The sequence below is a fragment of the Dipodomys spectabilis genome, unplaced genomic scaffold (genome assembly GCF_019054845.1).
Source record: "Dipodomys spectabilis isolate Male_0828 unplaced genomic scaffold, ASM1905484v1 ptg000115l, whole genome shotgun sequence".
NCBI classification, from domain to species: domain Eukaryota; kingdom Metazoa; phylum Chordata; class Mammalia; order Rodentia; family Heteromyidae; genus Dipodomys; species Dipodomys spectabilis.
The window spans coordinates 9,879,799-9,903,478 of NW_024870792.1; the positions used below are offsets into that span (position 1 = coordinate 9,879,799).

The window sequence follows — 23,680 nt, forward strand, 5'->3', positions numbered from 1 at the left end:
CCAAAAGTTTTTGAAAATTTACTATGACCTGTGTTTGGATTGAATTCTCTTGGTAAGGATTAAATTCTCTTGTATCAGAGATAGAAGTTGATAGAAGTGCTTTGAGACCAGCCAAAAAATAGATTTATTCTGTGTAGTTCTATTAGATTTGAGTATTAGATTTATGTACTTCCAAGCTTTATGATTGGTTTTGACACTCATGTAAAAGATATGCTAAAAATCTGCAGTTTCCAATAAGAACTCATGTCCCTAAACTGTATTGCTTCTACTTCTTTGTCATTCCAGTTAAATATTTTATGTTTGAGATCTAACCTTTAACAGGATGAGCTGTTAGCTCAATCCTCCTTCTTCCTATACACTTTCTTATCACTAGTTTCTGGGATCATCAGTCTCAGAAAAAGGTATAAAAAAGATGAAAATAATTATAGAGGAGGCAGATAACCAAATTCATAAGTTGCTTGAAAGAAATGAAAGAGGTGGTCAGATTTATTGTTTAAAATTTTTCTATTTATAAATCATTAAGGATGGAATAGGAGAAACCCTAGGTCTCCTTGATGCAGGCCGAAATTTTCTTAATAGAGATCCAGAATGACAACAAATCAAAGAAAGGTTGGACAAATGGGATTGCATGAAATTGCAGAGCTTCTGCATGGCAAAGGACATAACTAGCAAGATCAATAGAAAGCCCACGGATTGGGAGAAGATCTTCACTAGCCATACAACAGACAAGGGTCTCATATCAAAAATATACTTGGAACTCAAAAAATTAAACCCCCAACAACAAATCCTCAAAGAAACAACTGCCCAATAAATAAGTGGGCTAAAGACTTAAAGAGAAACTTCTCTGAAGAGGAAAGAAGGATGGCCAATAGACACATGAAGAAATGCTCAACCTCCCTAGCCATAAAAGAAATGCAAATCAAAACAACATTGAGATACCACCTCACTCCAGTTAGAATGGCTAAAATCAAGAACTCTAGTAACAACAGATGTTGGAGGGGATGTAGACAGAAGGGAACCTTACTGCATCCTTGGTGGGAGTGTAAACTTGTTCAACCACTTTGGAAAGCAGTATGGAGGTTCCTCAAAAGACTCCACATAGAGCTCCCCTATGACCTAGCAATCCCACTTTTGGGCATTTACCCAAATGTTTACAAACAAGACCACACTAAAGCTACCAGCACAACTATGTTTATTGCAGGATTATTTACTATAGCTAAGATATATGGAACCAACCCAGATGCCCCTCAGTAGATGAATGGATCAAGAAAATGAGGTATATATACACAATGGAATTCTATGCCTCCATCAGAAAGAATGACATTGCCCCATTTGTTAGGAAATGGAAAGACTTGGAAAAAATTATATTAAGTGAAGTAAGCCAGGCGCAAAGAAACATAGATCCCATGGTTTCCCTTATTTGCAATATCTAATATATGTTTGAGTCAAGCAGAAAAGGTCAGATAAATTGATGTTAGGGAAACGAACCCTAAGATATGTATTCAAATGTTTTTTTCTTTCATGCGATTGTTTCTAACACATTTATAAGATTATTTCTTTGTTGCTTTGTATGTCCCTGCCCCACAGTATAACCTCTGCTTTCACTGTGTTTGATGTAGGTATAATTTGTGGAGGGAAAGGGAAAAAACAAATCGTTTAACTAGGGATACAGGTGGACCCATTGCAACAACGAGATGTACAAGTCGTTATGTCAAAAACGAACTTTACAACTTTGGTGGGGGGGGGGGAGAGGGGCGGGGAGGATTGGGGGGGCTAGGGAGGGGAGGATGGGAAGGGATGGGAAGGGGAAACAAAGGAGGAGGCTACAATGCTTGATAAGAAATATACTCATTATCTTGCCCATGTAATTGTAACCCCTCTGTACAGTATTTTCACAATAAAATTTTTTTTTCTATTTACCTGCCCAAGGAAAACTGAAGTGTTCAAGGAAATATATTTCTAATGTTGATTCTGGCTAGCATTTTAAAAACAAATATAATGCTTTAGTACTACTCTATTTCATCAAAACCTTGTTACAAATTAATACCAGATTATAGCCATAAATTGATTGTCAGTCATGGTTTTCCAAGTTGTAGAAGTACTGATTATTGTTCCAAAATCTGTTGTATTTTACATTGGGATGTTCAAAATTTCTGTATTAGGGATAATTGAGAGTTCATATTTTAAAATGAAGATAGTTCATGATACTTTCCACAGTTCATTTTTTTTTGTAGTTTTCTTTTGGGGGGGGGGGTTTCCGGTCATGGGGCCTGAACTCTGGGTCTGGGCGCTGTCCCTCAGCTCTTCAGCTCAAGGCTAGCGCTCTACCACTTGAGCCACAGCGCCACTTCCGGCTTTTTTCTTTTTGCTTATGTGGTGCTGAGGAATCAAACCCAGGGCCTCAGGCATGCAAGGCAAGCGCTCTACCACTGAGCCACCTTCCCAGCCCCTACAGTTCATTTTTGTAAAAAATAGACTTTCCTTTCTTTTTTGTGTGTGTTGGTTTTGGGGTTTGGACTCAGGACCTGGGTGCTGTCCTTGAGTTTTTTTCACTCAAGGATAGAGCTCTACTACTTTAAACCACAGCACTACTTCTGGTTTTCTTTTGGTTAACTGGAGGCAAGAATCTGACAGACTTTTCTGTCTGGGCTGGCTTCAAACCATGATCCTCAGATCTCAGCCTCTCATGTAGCTAGGATTACAGGTGTGAGCCATTGGAGCCCAGCTCAGACTTTTCTTTATATTGCTCTAGTTTACATTTTTTGTATTTTAGTATTTCCCTCTGGGGTCTAATTATGAATTCCTACTAGACCTTTTCTGAGTACTAATAGGATTTAAAGTTTTGTGAGTTCATTCCTAATAGTTCCCCTAATTTACTGGGAAGAAGCTACATCTTTTATCATTTGTGTGTTACTTGACCTTTGTGGACTTTCACTGAAGTTGTTTAACTTTAAAATAAATTTAAACAATTAAAAAGGCATGACATGAATCAAGATGCGATGTATTCAGAAACTGCTTTGTTAAATTGAAAATTATTTGTGCAACTATTTAAAGATTATAAATAAGTAATTTTAAATAGTTTATATTTAAAATACTCTAAGTTTGTCAGTAAAATTGCAAAATATCATGACAAAACTGGAGAGGTAATAGATTTATACCCTCTAGAAGTAGAACCACACCGATAAAGACTGACCAAATATGTCAATGTCAAAAAATTGAACTTCTTATTCTCTTTTCCCCTCTTTTCTTGTAGACTGCCTAATGAGCTCTGGGACACTCCTTACGGGGAAGTGATATTTAGAAAAATACAGGACTAAATCATCAGGAAATTCCATTATGATTTGTGCTTGATAAATAAGAAGAGAGCTGGAAATTGAATATTTTCTAAATCCAAGTGCTCTGTACTGTTGGTGTGCCTGGTCTTTTCTTGTGGGAATATTTACAGGAAGGAGAAATAAATAATTCTGTGCAACACCCCAGCTCAGCTTCTTGCTGAGGAAAGACTAAGAATAGCAATGATGAGTCTGGAAGCTTCCAGGATCCCAAACAGTTTTTTCCCACAGAGAACCACTTTTGTCTGCTACTTTCCCACAAAGATCCACACTTTGACTTCTCCACTGCACATCTTGCTCAGAAGTATAGCCACTGTATTAGCCCATTATACTTTTCCACATATTTGACCTGCCTGTCAAACTGGTATGGGAATCAGAAATGCTCTGTGCGCATTCAACTTCTCATCACACCATGCACAAGCGAGGGCCTCCTTCTGAGCAAAGTCGCCAGCTAATATGCTCTGTTCAGAGATAATAGGCCAATTGTCTACCCTCACTGCTGAACCTCTGCTATTGCACAAAGCAAACAGAAGAAACAATGAAAGCTCTTATTTTAAAATTTAATACCTTTTACTACCTGCTGTCAAAGTCAGTGCCACTACAAATCTGCTGACATTTTAAATTCTACTTTGAAAACTTCCTATTTCAAATATCTATGTTACTCAAAATTTTATATAAAGTTATCCTCTCCACATACTGTCAATATAAAAGTTCTTTTCTCTTTCCTACGGCATTCTAAGTCACTTCTGAAACCAGCTCCCTTAAGAGAAAAACCACTAAATCATGCTGCTTACACAGCAGCCCCAAATCTTACCATAGTGCTTGTCAAAGAGAGAAATATTTTTTTGTGTAAGCTCCTGCAAGGTTCTCGGGCTTACTAGATTGTGCTTTCTAGCTAATAGGAATGAAAAGAAAAAAGGCATAAACCCCAAGAGAACCTTCTGGCAGAAAGCAGATAACACAAAATAAAAACACTTTTATTTTATTAAGGACCTTTGTGAAGCTTCATTTGAAACAATTTAGTCTGTCTAACATAATTAAGCCACTAAGCAGCATCAGATAGTAGCCAGCTACAGTTTTGGATTAATAATGTTTAATTCATCTCTAGTCACTTGTATACATGTCTAAGATGCATACACAGCATTTTATGAAATACAGTATGGTGAGGAAGGACTGTTGAATGATGATTCATAAAATAGATTATGAGTTGATATTTCAAATTTATGACTTACTGCTGGCAACCAGAGGATTTTTAAAATATGAACTAAATAAGCACAATAAAGTTGTCCAAATAAGAGATGTGTAGCCAGAATATGAGATTTATTTCTATTTACTCCATAATTTTAAGATAGTCATAATAAAATAATGTTTAGGCAAGCTCTCTGGAAGCAAGGTTACGTCTACTGAAATCTACCCAACAGCTAATATTTTATATTCTTAATAGTTGATATTGTCAACTATATTAAACTGAGCTTGATTAATTTCAGTAAGAAAGATGATAAAGGTCAGAGTTAAATAGAGATTTTCAGGGTATACATATGTATATGTGATTAGGACTTGAACTAGAAATGGTAAGGTATTTAAACTCATTATGGATGACTATATGATATAAAGCTAATCAAGACGTGATTTCTATATTTGAACTTGAAATCTATAGCTCTTCTTTATCTAATATTTATGTAGGAAATCCCTGCAGAAGTTTACAGCTTCTGAGTGGGAGCTAAGGTAAATTAGGTCGTTGTACCTTTTAATTAACTGAGTTCAAAACTTAATCTCAAGGTAATTGCAGCATCTAGAAAACTGTACTTTTGAAATTTCTGAAGCTGCACATTGCAGCAAAACTTCAAGAGGACTAAGTTTTTATTCTACTTCTACTTGTCCAAAATCTGCATTATATTTATTGGTTTAAAACTATTCAAGTATTTTTTGTAATGTATTATTATAAAAATAGTTTAGATTTTTTTCAGATGACATAGATCTCAGTTTAGTGGAGTTCCTTCCTTATCAGGTCTTTGTCTCAAGAAACTGGAGATGTACAGATCTAATGGTATGAGAGCCTTGCTATTTGAAAATTTGTTGAGAGAGAGAAATACAAAAGAAAACAGGCAATAATTCTCTGCTTACAATTCTGGCTGGTTATGTGATCCATTTCCAATTGGGTGAAAATTTGAAAGATTCAAAAGCATTTAGGAAGAAGTGGTCCAAGGATCTGCATATACTTAGATAAAGGTGGTAAATGTAGATTGATCATATGAGCAAGATGTATCTGTTTTATAGGTGGATTAAGGTATGATGCTTTTATGATGCATTTCTTCCCATCAGGAACACTCACTGACCTTGTTACAAGAATTATGGTTGGTTAATAAAAAACACAATACATTTATTTCATCATAATTTTATGTGACCCAACAGCCTTCACAAATAAAGACTCAAAGTTGTAGGAAAGATATGTCTGTTTTTACACATTCCTTTGATGAAGAATGAGTAGACAAGTAGAAATGGAACTGAACAAAAAATATGATCTAAAGTCAACAGGCTGGAAGGGGAAGCACAGAAAATCTCTGTTCTGATTCTTTTGGATCTCTTTGTGGAATATTCTTCTTCCGTTCTAAGTGTGAGGTAAAGAAAAAGTATTTCTGGGAAGACAATCTTGTGACTTAATATAGTCATATAGTCATAGAAATTCTTTATGGCCAGGTGCTATGCAGAAAGGCTGGGAAAAGAGTGATATTTCTAGCTTCTTTGATTGACTTTGAAGAAGAGAAATTCTGATTTGTGTGGATTGCTTTTGGAAGAGAAACAAGTTGGCATGTGAAAGAATCTTCTGAGGTCTTTCTAAAATGCCCTTCTGTTCAAAGTTCTCAGCATGTCACAGCACCACACATTAGGATAATATTTTACAACATTCAACAACTCCAAGTTTTGTGTTTCATTTGGTCATAAAACAATGAAATGAAATATTAGTTTGTCATGTCCTAAGTTTTGATGTCAAGAATAAGCGAGTAAAATAATAGAAAATGTTTTAATTTCATATAAACAAAGATTGGGATCAAGGCAGATACTAGAATCTTCACAGAGGTAACATCTCTCCATTTATAGATTTATCTGACCTTTTCAAAACATTGGTAACATATCAGTCTTCTCAGTAAATAGTAGGATCCACCCTACTTCTGGAGACTGGCGTGTGTGTGTGTGTGTGTGTGTGTGTGTGTGTGTGTGTGTGTGTGTAAAGCCCTGCTCTATTACAACCAGCTTCTTTTTATTAATAAATTTTTTATTGTGAAAATACTGTACAGAGGGGTTACAATTACATGAGCAAGGTAATGAGTTCATTTCTTATCAAGCATTATTGTCACCTCCTTTGTTTCTCCTTCCATCCCTGCTCTCCCATTCCCATCCCCTCACCCCCCCCCCCCCCAAATCCCTGCCAAGGTTGCAAAGTTCGTTTTTCAACATAGCATACAATACATTTCATTGTTGCAATGGATCCACCTGTATCCCTATTTAAACAATTTGTTTTTTCCCTTCCCCTCCACAAATTATACCAACATCAAATATAGTGAAAACAGGGGTTATACTGTAGGGGAGGGACATACAAGCAACAAAGAAATCATCTTATAAATATGTTAGAAGCAATAGCAAGAAAGAAAAAAACCATTGAGTCCTTATCTTGGAGTTCATTTTGCCTAACATCAACTTATCTGACCATTTCTGCTTGACTCAGGCATGTACTAGTTATTGCAAATAAGCGAAACCATGAGACCTATGTTTCTTCAGGCCTGGATTACTTCACTTTGTTCATGCAACAAATATTTCATAAATAGCTGTGACTGGCAAGAATTAATATTTGGAATTAAAAGATAATGATAGAATTGAAAAATATATTGACATTCATTGACATGCTTGAGTCTCAATGGTAGTGAATAGAAAATAAGTTTAGCATTGACAAAATATATTGTTAATTTTGAAGTATGTAGATACCTAATGGAAAAGTAACTATACATTTAATGTCTGTTGTGTGTTTCTTAGCTATGGGGTCATCTATTTCAAAAGAAAGGAAGAAATTTGTTCCTAGAAATAAGTTTTTCTTGTCAGGTACTGGTAGCTCATTCCTGTAGTACTTAATACTTGTGGGGATGAGAACAGGAGAATCAAAGTCCAAAACCAACATAAACAGAAAAGGCTGTGATCTACTTGTATTTCTGTGTGTTGATGAGGAAGATAAGTGTGCTCCTTTGCTCACAGCTATTGTGAATCCCTTCATAACTGGTATGTATCACCACACAGAACCACTGAGTAAAATGGAGTCTTGTGATATTTTATGCCCTGGCTGCTCCTCCATTTCCACTTCACAAGTAGCTATGATAACAGATTTGAATCATGGTGCCAGCTTTAACATGTTCTGTGTTTTTTAGGTTCAGATAGTGCATAGAGCTATAACCATAAAATACCCTTGGAGTAAATTTTGGGTACAAAAATTGGAAATTACCTTTCTAAAGTGCTCGAAAAGTTAAATTCACTACCACCTGTCAACTGGAAATTTGTCATATGTTCTTTGTATGTATCTTATAATTCATTCATAATTTTGTAGTGATTTTTGTGATTAAGCTACAATAAAATTAAGAAAATGGTGACAAAAGGTCATAAATACATTAAAATATATATTTATAATAATCATTGTTCTAATTTTTTAGCATTATTGTTTAAGATCAATTACACCTGACTTCATTTCTGTTTTAAATTTAATGACTTCACCAAAATTGGTGAATTTGATATTAATTGCTTTAATTTTGACCTATTTCAGAAATTTTATTTTCACCAACACTTTCTCATTTTTTGACATAGAAATAACTAATAAATATAGAAGTGACATGATTACTACTCCCTGCTTCCCTAAAAATTGTATATAGTTTTCATTTTGTATCTTAAAATGATGACTACTATTTAAAATATATTCTACTCTTTTAATGTTAAGCAAGTGAAATTATATGGAATCATTAGCTTCTTGAATCTTGGCCAAGCATGGGCCTTTGAAATAAGAGCTTGGAATGCTCTTATTAATCTTAAACTATTAGATTTTCACTTATCAATTGGACCTAAATGAAAGTATTTCCCATGGGGAAAATTTTATTGAGCTGCTTTTGAAGACCAAAACTTGAAAGGAAACATAGTTGTACCCATAGTTAATTTACATTCAAGCTCTTCATTTTTTTCTCCTCCTCTCCAAGTTAAAAAACATGTAACTGTGAATTACATGTTGAGATGTATTTTCCTTCTATGTCAGTGCTTTGATCTTAGGTAGAGCTGTCTTCTTTCAATTTGACAAATATATTTGTTAACTCCTTCCTCCTTTTATCATTAACCTCATTTTCTAGAAGCCTTCTTAGTTTCTCCAGCTAGAAAGGGAGTTTCTTTTCTTTGTATTTAGAGATTGCCAGGGATAAACCAATGGAAAATGAAAACTGAAATAAAGTAAGAACGAACTAGATACAGCACATTGGTGACATCAAGGTTGACAACTAAAAAAAAAAAGACTTGTTTCCATGTCTTGGAGTTCATTGTAATTAGCATCATTTTGTATGGTCATATGTACATAGCACTTGAGCTATTATGATTCTCTATCAGGACTAACTTACGCATAGACTAATTATTACAAATGAGGGAAACTGTAGAGTCTATGTTTCTTACTTAAAATGATTTTTTTGAAGTCTTTCCATTTTCTTACGAAAGGGGTGATGCCATTCTTTCTGATAGAAGCATAAAATTCCATTGTGTAAATATTCCACCTTTTCTTGATTCATTCATCTATTGAGGGGCATCTGGGTTGGTTCCTTATCTTAGCTATCATAAATAATGCTGCAATGAACCTAGTTGTGCTGGAAGCTGTAGTGTGGCCTAGTTTGAGATCATTTGGATAAATGAAATGCCCAGGAGAAGGATTGTTGGATAATAGGGGAGTTCTACATTTAGTCTTTTGAGGAACCTCCATATTGCCTTCCAGAGTGGTTGAACCACCAACAATGTAGTAGTGTTCCCTTTGGGCCACATCCCTACCAGTATCTGTTATTATTTGGTTTTTTGATAATGGTCATTCTAACTGGGTTGAAGTGGAATCTCAATGTGGTTTTGATTTGCGTTTCTTTTATGTCCAGTGAAACTGAGCATTTTTTCATGTGCTTTTTGGCCATTCTTATTTCCTCCAGAGAAATCTCTTTTTAATTCTTTGGCCCACTTATTACTTGAGTGGTTGTTTCTCTGGGGATTTGTTATGGGGGGGTTCTGAATGGGGATTTTGTATTATGTTTTTGTCCTCTGAAAAGAGCATTCCTCTCAATTTGATTAAATCTCCTGGAGATGAATGAATACATTGCCCTCTATACTGCCCTCTTGTCACCATAGGACCTTCCAAAGTAGTTCACCCATGGATATTCACAGATATTTCTTAAATATTTTTCTCATGCTGCAACTAATAAAAGAGCCTTATTATTGTTTATTTTGATCATAGTATCTTAAACTTATTATTCATGTCAGATTTTCTAATGCTGTTCATTAGAGCTCCTAGTAAATCTCATTCTTAGTTGTAAATATTTCCTCTTTTTTCTTTATTAGTTCTTAGTAAACTTCTGACAAGATGACTGTCTTATCAGAATTACTTTGCACTTAAGAGGACAGATTGATGATGATGATGATGATGATGACGATTTTGCTGTCCTAGCGCTTGAAATCAGGGGCTGTGTGCTGTCCCTTAGCTTTTGTACTTAAGGCAAACATTCTACTAATTGAGCCACAACTCCACTTCCTACTTTTTTGGTAATCTATTGGAGATAAGAGTCTTATGGACTTTCCTGCCTCGACTGGCTTTGAACCATTATTCTCAGATCTCAGTCTCCTAAGTAGCTAGGATTTCAGGTGTGAGTCACCAGTGCCCAGTGGATTTATTATTTTTTAATGTCTCATCAATTTCTAATAATTTTCCTTTTCAGAATCATGGGGTTGTGGAGCAACCCATTTGTATTAATATGATTTATTGAATGCTTTTTTGGGGTCTGGAATATATATCAATAGGACTGTTCTGAATAACAAGGACACAGCATCAGTGGAAGAGATTCATGATGAAGACTGAAAGTTTGTGTTTCACCTCCATTCTTACACTAAAATCCTAACTCATCATCCAAAAGTGTGTGAAGATGGTTTATTTTAAGAGTGATGTAGTTTTGGGGCAGAGCCCTTATATAGAGCTACATGTATTCTTATAGACAGAACATTCTTTTCTTTTTTCCTTCCTTCCTTCCTTTCTTCTTTTCTGATAGCAACTGTCAGAATGTAGCCTAGGCTGGCCTTAAACTCTGCAACCTTCTGTTTTTTACCCCCTTAGTGTACCAAAACATCCCATGTCTCTTAAATAATGACCATCTATATACCAGGAAGTGAGATCTAACTTCAGATTGCATCACATCTGTCTCCTGACTAACTAGGATTACAGGTGTGAGATACTGGTACTCAGCTCATTTCATTCTATCCTCTAGTGTTTTCCTTTTATTCATTCCAGCCTACCTTTCTAAATGCATTTCCTGATGCTGTCAGTGAATAGAAGGTAGAAAGTTTTAATATGTCACCATACACTCACCCAATTAATCACAAGGCCTCTTAATGAGACCTGCAAATTATTACTGAAACAGATATAATTAAAGCAATAAACAAATTCAGCAAGGTGGGAAAAAAGACAAGGTTGATCAAGAAACTTATAAGATCTTTGTTTAGAGGTTGAATAGAGTAACTGAAATACCATTGGTATTTACTATAAGATTTTCTGTACAGTTTTATTTTTTTTCCTTTAAGTGAAAGTCTATTCTTAAAAATAAAAACACCTAATGCATTAAAAAGGGTGAAACAACAACTAATAGTGTTGTCTCTTGGGGAGCATTTTAAGAATGACTCCTATCCTTGTATATTACCCTGCACCACAATCAACTCCAAATGGATCAAAGACCTCGAAGTCAAAGCAGATACCCTGCAAACATTATAGGGAGGAATAGGAAAAACTCTAGAGCTCCTTGGCACAGGCCAAAATTTTCTTAATAGAGATCCAAAGAAAGTTTTGAAAAACAGGACTTCATGAAACTTCAGAGCTTCTGCATGGCAAAGGACATAGATAGCAAGATTGATAGAAAGATTGGGAGAAGATCTTCACCAGCCATAAGAATGAACAAGGGTCTTATATCTAAAATATACTTAAAACTCAAAAAATTAAATCCCCCAACAATAAATCCTCAAGGAAACAACCACCCCATTAATAAGTGGGCTAAAGACTTAAAGAGAGACTTCTATGAAGAGGAAATAAGAATAGCCAAGAGACACATGAAGAAATGCTCAACTTCTCTAGCCATAAAAGAAATGTAAATCAAAATCACATTGAGATTCCAATTCACCCCAAGAAATCTAGTAACAACAGATGCTGGAGGGGATGTGGCCAAAAGGAACCCTATTGCATTGTTGGTGGGAGTGTAAACTTGTTTAACAACTGGAAAGCAGTACGGTGATTCCTCAAAAGACTACACATAGAGCTGCTCTATGACCCAGCAATCCCACTTTTGGGCATTTACCAAATGGTCACAAACAAGGCCATACTAAAGCTACCAGCACAACTATGTTTATTGCAGCATTATTTACTATAGCTAAGATATGGAGCCAACCCAGATGCCCCTCAGTAGATGAATGGATCAAGAAAATGTTTATATATATATATATATATATATATATATATCACAGAGAGATATATGTATATATATGTATGTATATACACACACACATACACACACACACACACACACATATATATCTGTGTGTGTGTGTAATGGAATTCTATGCCTCCATCAGAAAGAATGGCATTGCCTCATTTGTTAGGAAATGTAAAGACTTGGAAAAAATCATATTAAGTGAAGTAAGCCAGGCCCAAAGAAACATAGGTCCCATGGTTTCCCTTATCTGCAATAACAAATTTATGTCTAGGACCCGCAGAAAAGATCAAAAGCTATGTACATATGGCCATATAAGATAATGCTAAGTGAAATGAACACCAAGATAGGGACACAAGAGGTTTTATCTTTCATATATATATATATATATATATGTATATATATATATATATATATATAGTAAATATACTGTACAGAGGGGTTACAGTTAAATGAGAAATCTAATGAGTCCATTTCTTATGGAGCACTGTTACACCTTCTTTTGTTTTTCCCCACTATCCCTTCCCTCCCTACTTCCCCAACCACAAGAAGTTTTATCTTTCTTGCTGTTGTTTTTAATGTATTCATAATATAATATGTGACTTTTTCTTTTGTATGTTCTTTCCCCTATGGTATAACCCCTGTTTTTACTGTATTTGATTCTTGTGCCCTGCATCTGTATATATATTTTTCTCATTTGAGGAGGGGAAGGGAAATAACAAAAAGTTGAAATAAGGATACAGGTTGACCCATTGTAACAATGAGATGTACAAGGCACTATGTTGAAAATGAACTTTCCATCTTTGGTGGGGAGGTAGACAGGGAAGGGATGGTATGGGAAAAACAAAAGCGGGGTAACAATGCTCTACTCATGTAAGTATAACCACTCTCTACAGTATCTTTACAATAAAAACTATATATTATTTGAAAAACGACTCCTTTTAGTTTTCTTAAACATTAGCCATCATTTGAATTTACACACACACACACACACACACACACACACACACACACACACACACACACTATTTTTTTTAGTCATGGGGCCTGAACTTTGGGCCTGACTGCTGTTCCTTAGCTCTTCAGCTCAAGGCTAGCGCTCATAGGTGAGTTGCAAATATATAACAGAACTTGTAACATATATAATTGACCTTACCTTTAAAGTATATATATACATATATATATATATATATATATATATAGTTTTCATTATGTAAATATGTAGATTTATGTTTTGTACAAGATATGTGACAGAATAGTTTCAAAAAGTAAATGGTAAAGAAAATTCATTGTTACTACATAAAAAATCACTTGTTTGATTTAAATGGGTAGATCAATTGTTCTGTACTAATTATATCCATTATCTAAGAAGAAATAGAGAGAACACTGACATTAAAGGTGCCACATGATTCCTTTCTTATGGATTTCATGTACTGCTAAAACTTTCTCAAAATGAACACATGACTTTGATTATGTTGGTTGCCATTTGTTTGCTAGATAAGTTAAAAACTTTATTATGTATTGATTTCCTTCTGTGAATGCCTGAAAACCTTTGTGTTCTCAACACAATCATTGATCAGATATAATTATTTTTTCATTCTCAGGACACAGAACATATTATACCAAGTCTAAGTTTATCTGGTACATGCTGAAGGGCCTGACCCCAATTTTTCTGTTAAAGGCCTTTTGCTTCAGTTTAAGAGCAATTTTGTTACTGACAATATTTCTGGTGGTGTTCTTGCCTAGGAAATCCACTTCGTCATTTATTTGACTAGAAAGAAGGACTAAAACAGTGCTGTGGAAAATTTTTAGAGAATTTGTGTCTGTAGTTTCTGCTTTAATCAGTGTCGGTACAAATGTTTTAGGATTGTTTTATGTGGGAAATAAGTTCTTGTAGTAGTAGCCCTAAATTAAATTTAAGTGATAGATTATTTGAAAAAAATTCAAGTAGGAACAAATGAACATATATATCACATCTTAGATTGTATTGCATATGATTTCAGTATTCCTTTAGATGACGAATAAACATTGTCCACAGAATGACAACTGGACTTACAAAATAATTTGTTGATTTATTTCTTATATTGTAGTTAATTTGAGATTCCTATTTGATTCTTGACTACATATTTGAAAATAAAATGTGTTATTTTAGGAGAAGAAAATTAGAATAGTATATGAATATTTTAACCTGATCATTATGAGATATCGAACAATCTTAACTAACTTAACATTTTAATATCTTCTAAAATAACAATTGGTTTAATATGAGTCCCAGATGTTTTGTTTTTTATAAATTTTGGGGTTTGAACTCAGGGCCTGGGTGCTATCCCCGAGCTTTTTTCACTCAAGGCTACTGATATATCACTTTGAGTTACAGAACTACTTCCTGTGTTCTGGTGATTAATTGGAAATAAGAGTCTCATGGACTTTCCTGCCCAGGCTGGCTCTGAATTGTGATTCTCAAAACTCAGCCTGCTGAGTAGCTAGGATTACAGGCATGAGCCACTGGTCTCTGGTTGAGCTCCAGATTTTTCTAAGCAAGGTTTTCTCATAATCATGGAACTTCTAACATATCTGATGAGAATATTAGACAGAAACTTGTACAGTATAACAAGACTTTTTACGCTACTTGAAAACTAAGGGCATCAAAAAAATTGTAAAGGTCTAACCTGAAGTTAGGTCCAAACTGATTTGGAAACTGCTTTATAAGAGTTTTTTATCTATTGAATACCTTCACTTTTCTCATTAGTATACAAAAATAAATGAAATTATGGCTGCATATAAGATTTTTCTGGTACATAATAGTTAATAGAGTAAAAAGAAATCAATGTTTTCATAAGACTGATTTACTTGAATAGTGTTATCTTCATCTTCACCTGTGAGCTTTTTGACAGATAAATATAATCTGATAATCAATGAAAATAGTTTCATTATTTATGAAAGATAAAACAGGAATTGCCATATGTCATTTTAAAGTTAATATATTTAATTGGTTTTAGCTACATATTAGTAATATTTTTATTGCTTTTTTAAATTTAATTTTATTGTCAAGGTAATGTATAGAGGGGTTACAGTTACATACATAAGGTAGTGAGTACATTACTTGTCAAACAGTGTTTTTTTATTATTTAATGAGATTTAACATATATTTATATTTTTTCTTTTGGTTTTTGTTATAGTAGTGCTAGGACTTAGGTCCATGTTGAAGTGATTTTATTTTTGATAACCAAAAAACAGATACCTACTTTCAGTCTTGTGTATGTAGAGATCCTATTTTCCCAACGTTGTGTTTTTGATGACTGTAGAGGTGTAGGCCTATTTCTGAGTCTTCAGTTTTATTTCGTTGGTTTCATTTCTGTTTTAATGCTAGTACCATACTGTTTTTGTTTTCTGTGGTCCTGTAATATAATTTGATACTGGATACTATAATATCAGTTGCTTTTAAGGCAGTCCTTCTCAAATATCTATGAGTCTATGAATGACCTAGGCAATTACAAGAATTCAGATCCTGAGTTGTAGTTCCAGAGTAGGGCCTTATATTCTCCCTTAAAGAAAGGAAATGCACTACTAATGTCAGTACCTGAGAACCATGGGATGGAGTAAGTAGAACAAGGCTCTATGCACAGATATTGCATGATATACCTTCCTATTTTCACCCATTATATGCTGTTCTAAGATACAGTACTAAGTTTAAATATCCAATACTTTCTATTGTTACAGTGGCTTTATCTTGAATATTCTTCAATCTGTTGTATAGTTTATGAAATCAATATTTCTCTTATTTACCCTTGTGACTTCAACACACGCAGTTCCAGAAACTTGGCAATAAATGCCTACTAGCAAGTTCATCAATTTCGTGGTTAACTTCACAGGTGAAATAATAACCAGAATGCAGAGACCAATAGCCTCTACATGAATGCATTGATGACCATAGCTGCCAAGAAAATTCATGCACATAACCCTAATTTCATGCACATAACCCTAATTTGGGTATCAGCTGCCTACTTGAGAAAATATCTAAGGTTATGATGAATGTTTAGTTTTGTATGAAACTCCCCGAGTATCTTTCAGAGTGGTTATATGATATTGCATCCTCATCATCAGTGAATGAAAGCTTCTGTGGTTTACAGTCTCATTCTTATATGTCTTATTATCCAGCTTGAAAACCTGAAAAAGAAAGTATTTGTGGGCAAATTAATCAGAAATGCTACTGGCTAAATAACTTGTTTTTATTACATATACATATACATAATGTATAATATGTAATATATGTTATATACATATATATTTGTAAGTGAGATTTTAATTTTTTAAAGTACTTTAGTACAAAAATTTGAAAACTAATACATATAAATAATAATCCATTTAAGAGAAGATCAAGATTAATATAATTCCTTAAGTGAACAGAAACCAGAACTAGATTAAAGAAGGTATTTGAACATTATATTATGATTTAAAAGAATTTATCATTAGAGGTACACTAGGAAAATGTGTTATAGAAATGTTATTTCAGCTGTACTGAAGCACCTGGTGAGGAATGATGGGAAGCTCAGGGCTGTGTCAGAGGAAGTGTCTCTTTCACATAAATCATACTCCAGTGACAACCATCTTCTTAAATAAAAATAAGTTTTGGGTCTTACAGAATACACTTAAAGAAAAACATTTGGTAGGCAAATTACTAAGCACCTAGTTTGTCACTGTAGGAAGCACATATTTTTTAAAAATTATTTTTTATTGTAAAGATACTATACAGAGGGGTTGCAGTTACATGAGTAAAGTAATGAGTACATTTCCTATCCAGCATTGTTACCCTCTCTTTTGTATTTCCCCTACCATCCCCTTTCCTCCTCAATACCTCCCTCCCCTCCCCCCAAGTTGAAAAGTTTGTTTTCAACATAGTGTCTTGAATGTCTCATTATTACAATGGGTCAACCTGTATCCTTGTTTCAGCCCTTTTTTTTTTCTTATTTCCCTTCCTCTCTCTAAATTAGAAAAATGTATACAGAAGATGCAGGGCACTGGAATCAAACACAGTGACAACAGGGGTTATACCATGGGGAAGAACATACAAAAGAAACAAAAATTCACATAGTTCATTAAAAACAGCGGCAACAAAGAAAATTTCTCTTTGTCCCTATCTTGGGGTTCATTTCACTTAGCATCATCTTATATGGTCATATGTACATAGCTTTTGACCTTTTCTGCTTGTCTGGTAATATTATCCTAGATGTATACTAGTTATTGAAAATAAGGGAGTGTAAACTTGTTCAACCACTCTGGAAAGGAGCTCCTCCCTATGACCCAGTGATCCCACTTCTGGGCATTTACCCAAACTATCACAAACAAGGCCATACTAAAGCTACCAGCACAACTATGTTTATTGCAGCATTATTCACCATAGCTAAGATATGGAACTAACCCAGATGCTCCTCAGAAGATGAATGGATCAGAAAATGCGGTATCTACATCTATATCTACCACATATATATTCATATATATATATATATATATATGAATTCTATGCCACCAATCTACTACATATATATATATATAAATTCTATGCCACCATCAGAAAGAATGACACTGGCACATTTTTTAGGAAATGAAAGACTTGGAAAAAATTATATTAAGTAAGCCAGACCCAAAGAAACATAGGTCAAATATGTTTTTTTTAATAAACAAATACTCCAGACTTTCAGGCTTAAAACTAATATGCACCTGTTTTATTTTGTTTTCATGTAAGAAAAAAAGAAATGTTCAAAGAGAAGTTTCTCACATAAAGTGTGGAGGTTGCCTCATTGTGCTTCTAAGGTTGACACTCCAGAGAAAATTACATAACAACAGAAATGAAAAAAAGCCTTAAAACCAACACACTAGATTCTCAAAGACATACTTATTTACATAGATATTTGTAAAGTTTGTGCCTTGGAATTTAAAATTTCTGTGCAAGCTTAATATTTCATATAAAACTCTTGACAAAATATATAAAAATATATATACTATTAAAATGAATAATTTACAATCAAAATATAAACATTTGTTTTGCCTACAATCCTAGCAACCAAGAGACTAAGGCAAGAAGGTTGCACGTTCAAAGTTAGTCTGAGCTACACAGCAAGAGTTTGCCTTATAAATCAAACGATGAATAATCATGTTTGATATTTAAACAATATAAAGATTTAATTAAGATTGTTTTGGGGTTTAATATAACAAATTTACTTATAAAAAATACTATAATGTACAAAATATTGTCCACATTTAGCTTGCATTTTAAGAAGTTGACTTATGGATGAACTAGAGAAACTGTAGTAACAATCAAGATGATGTATAATCTTTTCCTCATAACCTTACCTGTCCTAGTGTCCTTTAATTTCATTTGCTAGAATAGAATTTCATCTTTATTGTATGTGTCAGTAAAAGTTTATTCCAAACTAGAATGTCATTCAGTGAAGAGGAAGGTTTTATTTCAAGTGCAGGCTTCCTAGGTGTTCATTCCTCCACAGGCATATACAGAAAAAATTGAAAGTTGAAATGGATGTTCTTTTGTATAGTTATGTAGGACATGTGTGGGTGATAAATATAAAATTTTGCCTGATATTAATATTTCATTATTATCTTACATGTAGCTAAGAAAGTATACAGACATTTTCTTAGCAAAGAATTTATCCCATAGTCATAAGACATAACATTAACTCATGAAGACACATCCTTACAAGCATCAGTGAATGAGCAGCCACTGAGATTGTAAACACTTGTGCTTATCACTGTTCCTGGAAGGCTCATGGGCTGAAGTCTTGGTCACCATGTAAAGTCACCAGGATCTTGAAGGGGTTGAATGGCTATTGTGAAGTCTATAGGAGATTGGTGAAATGCTCTTGAAGAGGACTATAGGAATGTGTCCCATCCTCTGGCTCTCTTGCTTCCTGGCCAGATGTTTTGCTCTGGCTCACTTCCACAAGGATGGGCCTATTACCACAATCTAAAGCAATGGGGCCATTTTGCCATGGACTGAAACCTCCAAAATTAACAAACAGAGAACAAAACAAAAACAAAACAAAAATATTTAATCCTTTTAAGTTGATTACCACAGAAATAGCAATGGAAAATGGACTAATATAGGTGTTTTAAATTACCAGAGTTAAAATAAAGAAAATCAAAACAAGAAACCAACAAAGTTTTACTATTGGTTTTAGATCATCAGGGAGTATAAGAGGTTTGACATCCTTAGTTCATACTCAGGAATTAAATTTATCTGAATAAAACCAATTGGAAAGATTTTTTTTTTAATATCTTAAGCTTTAGGCCTTTTTTCCTGCAATAACTGCAGCCATTTAAAGTAAATTGCCCATTAAAGTACCACTCCAGCTTTTGACAAATTGGATCAAACTGTTTTCTTTCTCTGGGGAGCCACAAACCTGAGTCTGGTGATTTTATTTTTTCTGCTTGACATATAGGTTGCTTGAACTAGTGGGCTAAAATGCTTTTAGGTGATCTATAAAATAACCCAAAGAAGTTATATATGATCCAGTAGAGCCCAGGTGAAGATATTGAATTCTAGCAGCTTATCTTGTGTGCTGACAAATAATTGGTCATGCTCTCAGATCATTTATCATTTTGAAAATCAGTTCTCACTTGTTAGTTAAGAATGTTGTAACTTCACTTAATATATTTTTTCCAAGTCTTTCCATTTGCTATTGTTTCTGACATATTTGCAAGATGATTTCTTTGTTGCTTTGTATGACCCTCCCCCACGATATAACCCCTGTTTCACTGTATTTGATGTTGGTATAATTTGGGGAGGAGAAGGGGAAAAACAAATTGTTTAAATAGTAATACAGGTAGACCCATTGCAACAATGAGATGTACAAGACGTTATGTCGAAAAACGAACTTTAGAACCAGCACGGGGTTGGGGGGATGCGAAGGTATGGGAAGGGGAAACAAAGGAGGAGGCAACAATGCTTGCTAAGAAATGTACTCATTACCTTGCTCATGTAATTGTAACCCCTCTGTACAGTATTTTCACAATAAAAAACTTACTAATAAAATAAAAAAAGAATAAAAGAATGTTGTAACAGAACTGATGAAGGCTATAAATTTTACTTTATGTTTAAAAACATTGAAAGTTATGGAAATAAGTTAAACATCTGGCAATGTATAGACTCAAAATACTATAGTTAATAGTTACTATCTTGTTGACCAAAATTCAAAAGTTTTTAAACATAAGTAAAATTAAATAAGTTTTGATGAAGATATTTTAACCAAAATTAAATGAACTACAATCAGAAGTTAAAAGGTCACCATAGAACTGCAGATTAGATACTAATGGAGTTAAACATTTGTTTTTTAAGCTTACACCATCTTAGCCATCTGAACATGGCATCTGAATTTTTTTGTTTTTTTTTTTGTCAGTCATGGGACTTGGACTCTGGGCCTGGGTGCTGTCCCTCAGCTCTTCAACTCAAGGCGAGCACTCTGCCACTTGAGCCACAGTACCACTTCCAGTTTTCTGGTGGTTTATTGGAGATAAGAGTCTCACAGACTTTTCTTGCCCTGGGCTGGCTTTGAGCCACAATCCTGATTTCAGCCTCCTGAGTAGCAAGGATTGTCAAAGATTACAGGCGTGAGCCACCAGTGCCTGGCAGCATCTGAATTTTTATTAATAATAGTAAAGAGTACTTAGAATGTTCTTTCTATACAATATATAACAAGAAAACAACAAATACTGTATTTCTTTAACAGTTTTTAATTTTATCAGTGATCATTGACTTATTGTGGTCATATAATTTTTTAGTAAAAAACAGCCTACCAACTTAAACTTCTACTTATAAATGTGACAATATGAGTACTATATTAAAAGGAACTAATAAGTGACTAAGATTTTAGGGAATTATAACATTTTGCAGTGTATAAAATTCATTATGTCATATTTGGTCATTGTCTGCAAAGTTCTAAGTAGTTCTTTGATGTTCAGATCTATGACATTTTGAAGACTGTAGGCCTATAATTTTACAATCTGATCTTGAACTTAGGCTAGGTCAATGTTTTCTATTAATTAGACTCTACTTATGAACATTTAGAAAAAGAGATTCTAGGTAAGGTTTAGTTACTGTCAGAAGCAATGTAATTTTGATTTGTTTCATTTTTCATAATGTTAGCTTCTTGTATTAAAATTATCTCTGTCAGAAGTCATGATGAAATTACTAATTCTACTTTCATGATGAATAATAATATTATGGTAAGATTCATTGTGACTGTGTAAAGGTCTTTCTTTATTAAAATTTTGATCTATCTATTCATTTATTTTCTTAGATCAGTTAGCTGGATTAGAAAAGTTACCAGTTGGAGCTCTCTCCCTCTTTTCCTCCCTCCCTCTCTCTCTCTTTGCTCTGTCATTCCCTTTCCTTCACATCCATCTTGACCTTCCCTTCTAAATTCTTACTTCCCTTCCCTTTCCTTCCCTTCTATTCCCTTTTTTTCTCTTTTGTCTCCATTGATTCAGTTGGAGTATGAAACAAGTCATAGCCTCTCTTGTCTCTTTTCCTATAGTCTTCTACCATCACTTTGGCTTTGAGACATTAACACTTTCACCATGAGCGTAGGTATGATAAAAATCAATTTAGTAGGGGTTTTTGTTTTTCAAAAGTTTATAGCCAAACTGACCTTTATCACCTATTCTGCTCCTTTTTTTCTAAGTTTTCCGAGCAGCCATCCTTGAAGTAGTTGAAAGTTTTCCAGTTTTGTGTACTGACAGAATTATCTGAAGCAAACAAACAATAATAACAAATCACAAAGCAGTTCCTTCAGCCCCACTGCCTCCTAATCTAAGCAAGGGGATCAGCTAGTCAGTAGGAGATGGATATAGCTCAGAGAGCTTACACTGCATATTCTATAACTCATTTCAAAACTCTGTCATTGTAGCCTCAGCAATGACATCTTTATAAGAAATTGGAAGTTTATTGAATCTAATGAACTTTTGTTAGCTTTGCTTTTTTTCCTTGCTCCTTTCACGGCTGCTAATAGGGGAAACATTGAAATCAGCGTTTCTTGCTGTGAGTAAGCTAAAAATGGCTTTTGAATAATTTTTCCACCTACTTAGCAAATTTCTCTTGTGACAATTGGATGTTATTTGGGATTTCAAACCAAGCCACAGTCAGTCATTTTGAGCATAAATATTCTCTCTATATATTTGTAACTGCTATTTTCTTTCTTTTAGAGATTTATGATTGATACTTGGCACACGGGCCCTTTGTGTATTGCTCTGCAGAAAACAGCCTAAAAGTGAACTTTCCAAGAGTTATGTGGAGTTTTTCTTTGGTGGGAATTCCAGTCTCTTTCCTCACCTGAGTGCCAGTCTGCAGAGAAGCAATGTAACAAAGCAAGGTACAAAATACATACAAAAAGTTCTGCCAGAAGACAACTGCATTACATCTATGAAAGCTTGTTTAAAATGATTGGCTGCTGAAAAAATTTGGCCAAAAATTTTAATCATATCTCTGTTTACCAAAGTTAAATGAAAATTTCAAAGGAGAGCAATCAATAAGCAGAGATAAAAGCTTCTCAAGACCAGCTTAAAGGAAGTCATAAAAACACTCACTAAGCTCAAGTGCCTCCTATCAGCAACCGCTGATAAAATATTAAAAGATTCGCCTTGTGGAATGTATCTGGAGACCCATCCTGCTGATGTACCAGACCATGATTGACAACTGTGAGACCTTGCTGGAAGCCACAAAAGTGTAGCTTTCACATTGTGCTTAAGTCTTTCTTCCTAAATGAGGCTAGAAATAGCATTCCACTGAATAACTAGCTTTTAAGAGGTTGAACATTCTTTCCAGTTCTATCTGAAGGTTAATTTGCTTAGAAGTAGACATTATGTGGCATTAGAACTGTGAAAAGCAATCCTGAAACAAAATAGGATGTTGTACTAAGGATATTAAAAGTTTTACAGCAGTTAAAAAATTCACTGGAGTAAATTCTAAGTTAGGAGGAAATTTTGTTGTCATATGCTGACACATTCCATGTGCCCGATACTGAGTTAAATGATATACTTGTCTTTAATGGTCTTACAAAACTTGGTACATTTGTAACTACATTTCTTTTCTTTTTGTGATGTGGCACTGAAGCTTGAAAGAGCTGACAAACTTGTGCCCAAGATTATAAGTGGCTTAATATGAATTTGAACCCAGATCAACCTGGCTTTAAACGGTATGTTGAACTGAAGTTGAGTCTGAGCCTGAAGACAAGGTAGGCATAACCAGAACATTTGGGATGACTTTTAAGCAGAAAATACCGGCCAGAAAATACAGCTAGTAGAGTCATAGAAAAATGAAATAAAGGGAAGTGTTATCAGCATTATTACATGAGTGACTGTGTTTCCTTTTTTTAATATATATTTTTTATTGTAAAGATACTGTACTGAGGGGTTATAGTTACATGAGTAAGGTAATAAATACATTTCCTATAGAGCACTGTTACCTTCTCCTTTGTTTTTCCCCTACCATCCCCTCCCTCCCTACCTTTCCAACACCTCCCCTGCCTCAAAGTTACAAAGTTCGTTTTCAACTTAGTGTGTTGTACATCTCATTGTTACAATGGGTCATCCTGTATCCTTACT

General features: G+C 34.3%; 1 long non-coding RNA gene across 1 annotated transcript in view; it reads left to right on the plus strand.

Moving 5' to 3' along the window:
* Positions 1–22,825, plus strand: part of LOC122115069 — a 180,081-nt gene extending 157,256 nt beyond the window's left edge. Inside the window, exon 3 of the long non-coding RNA XR_006148688.1 lies at positions 22,283–22,825. This is a non-coding gene — a long non-coding RNA (uncharacterized LOC122115069). The remainder of the gene's footprint in view (positions 1–22,282) is intronic.
* Positions 22,826–23,680: the final 855 nt, after the last annotated feature.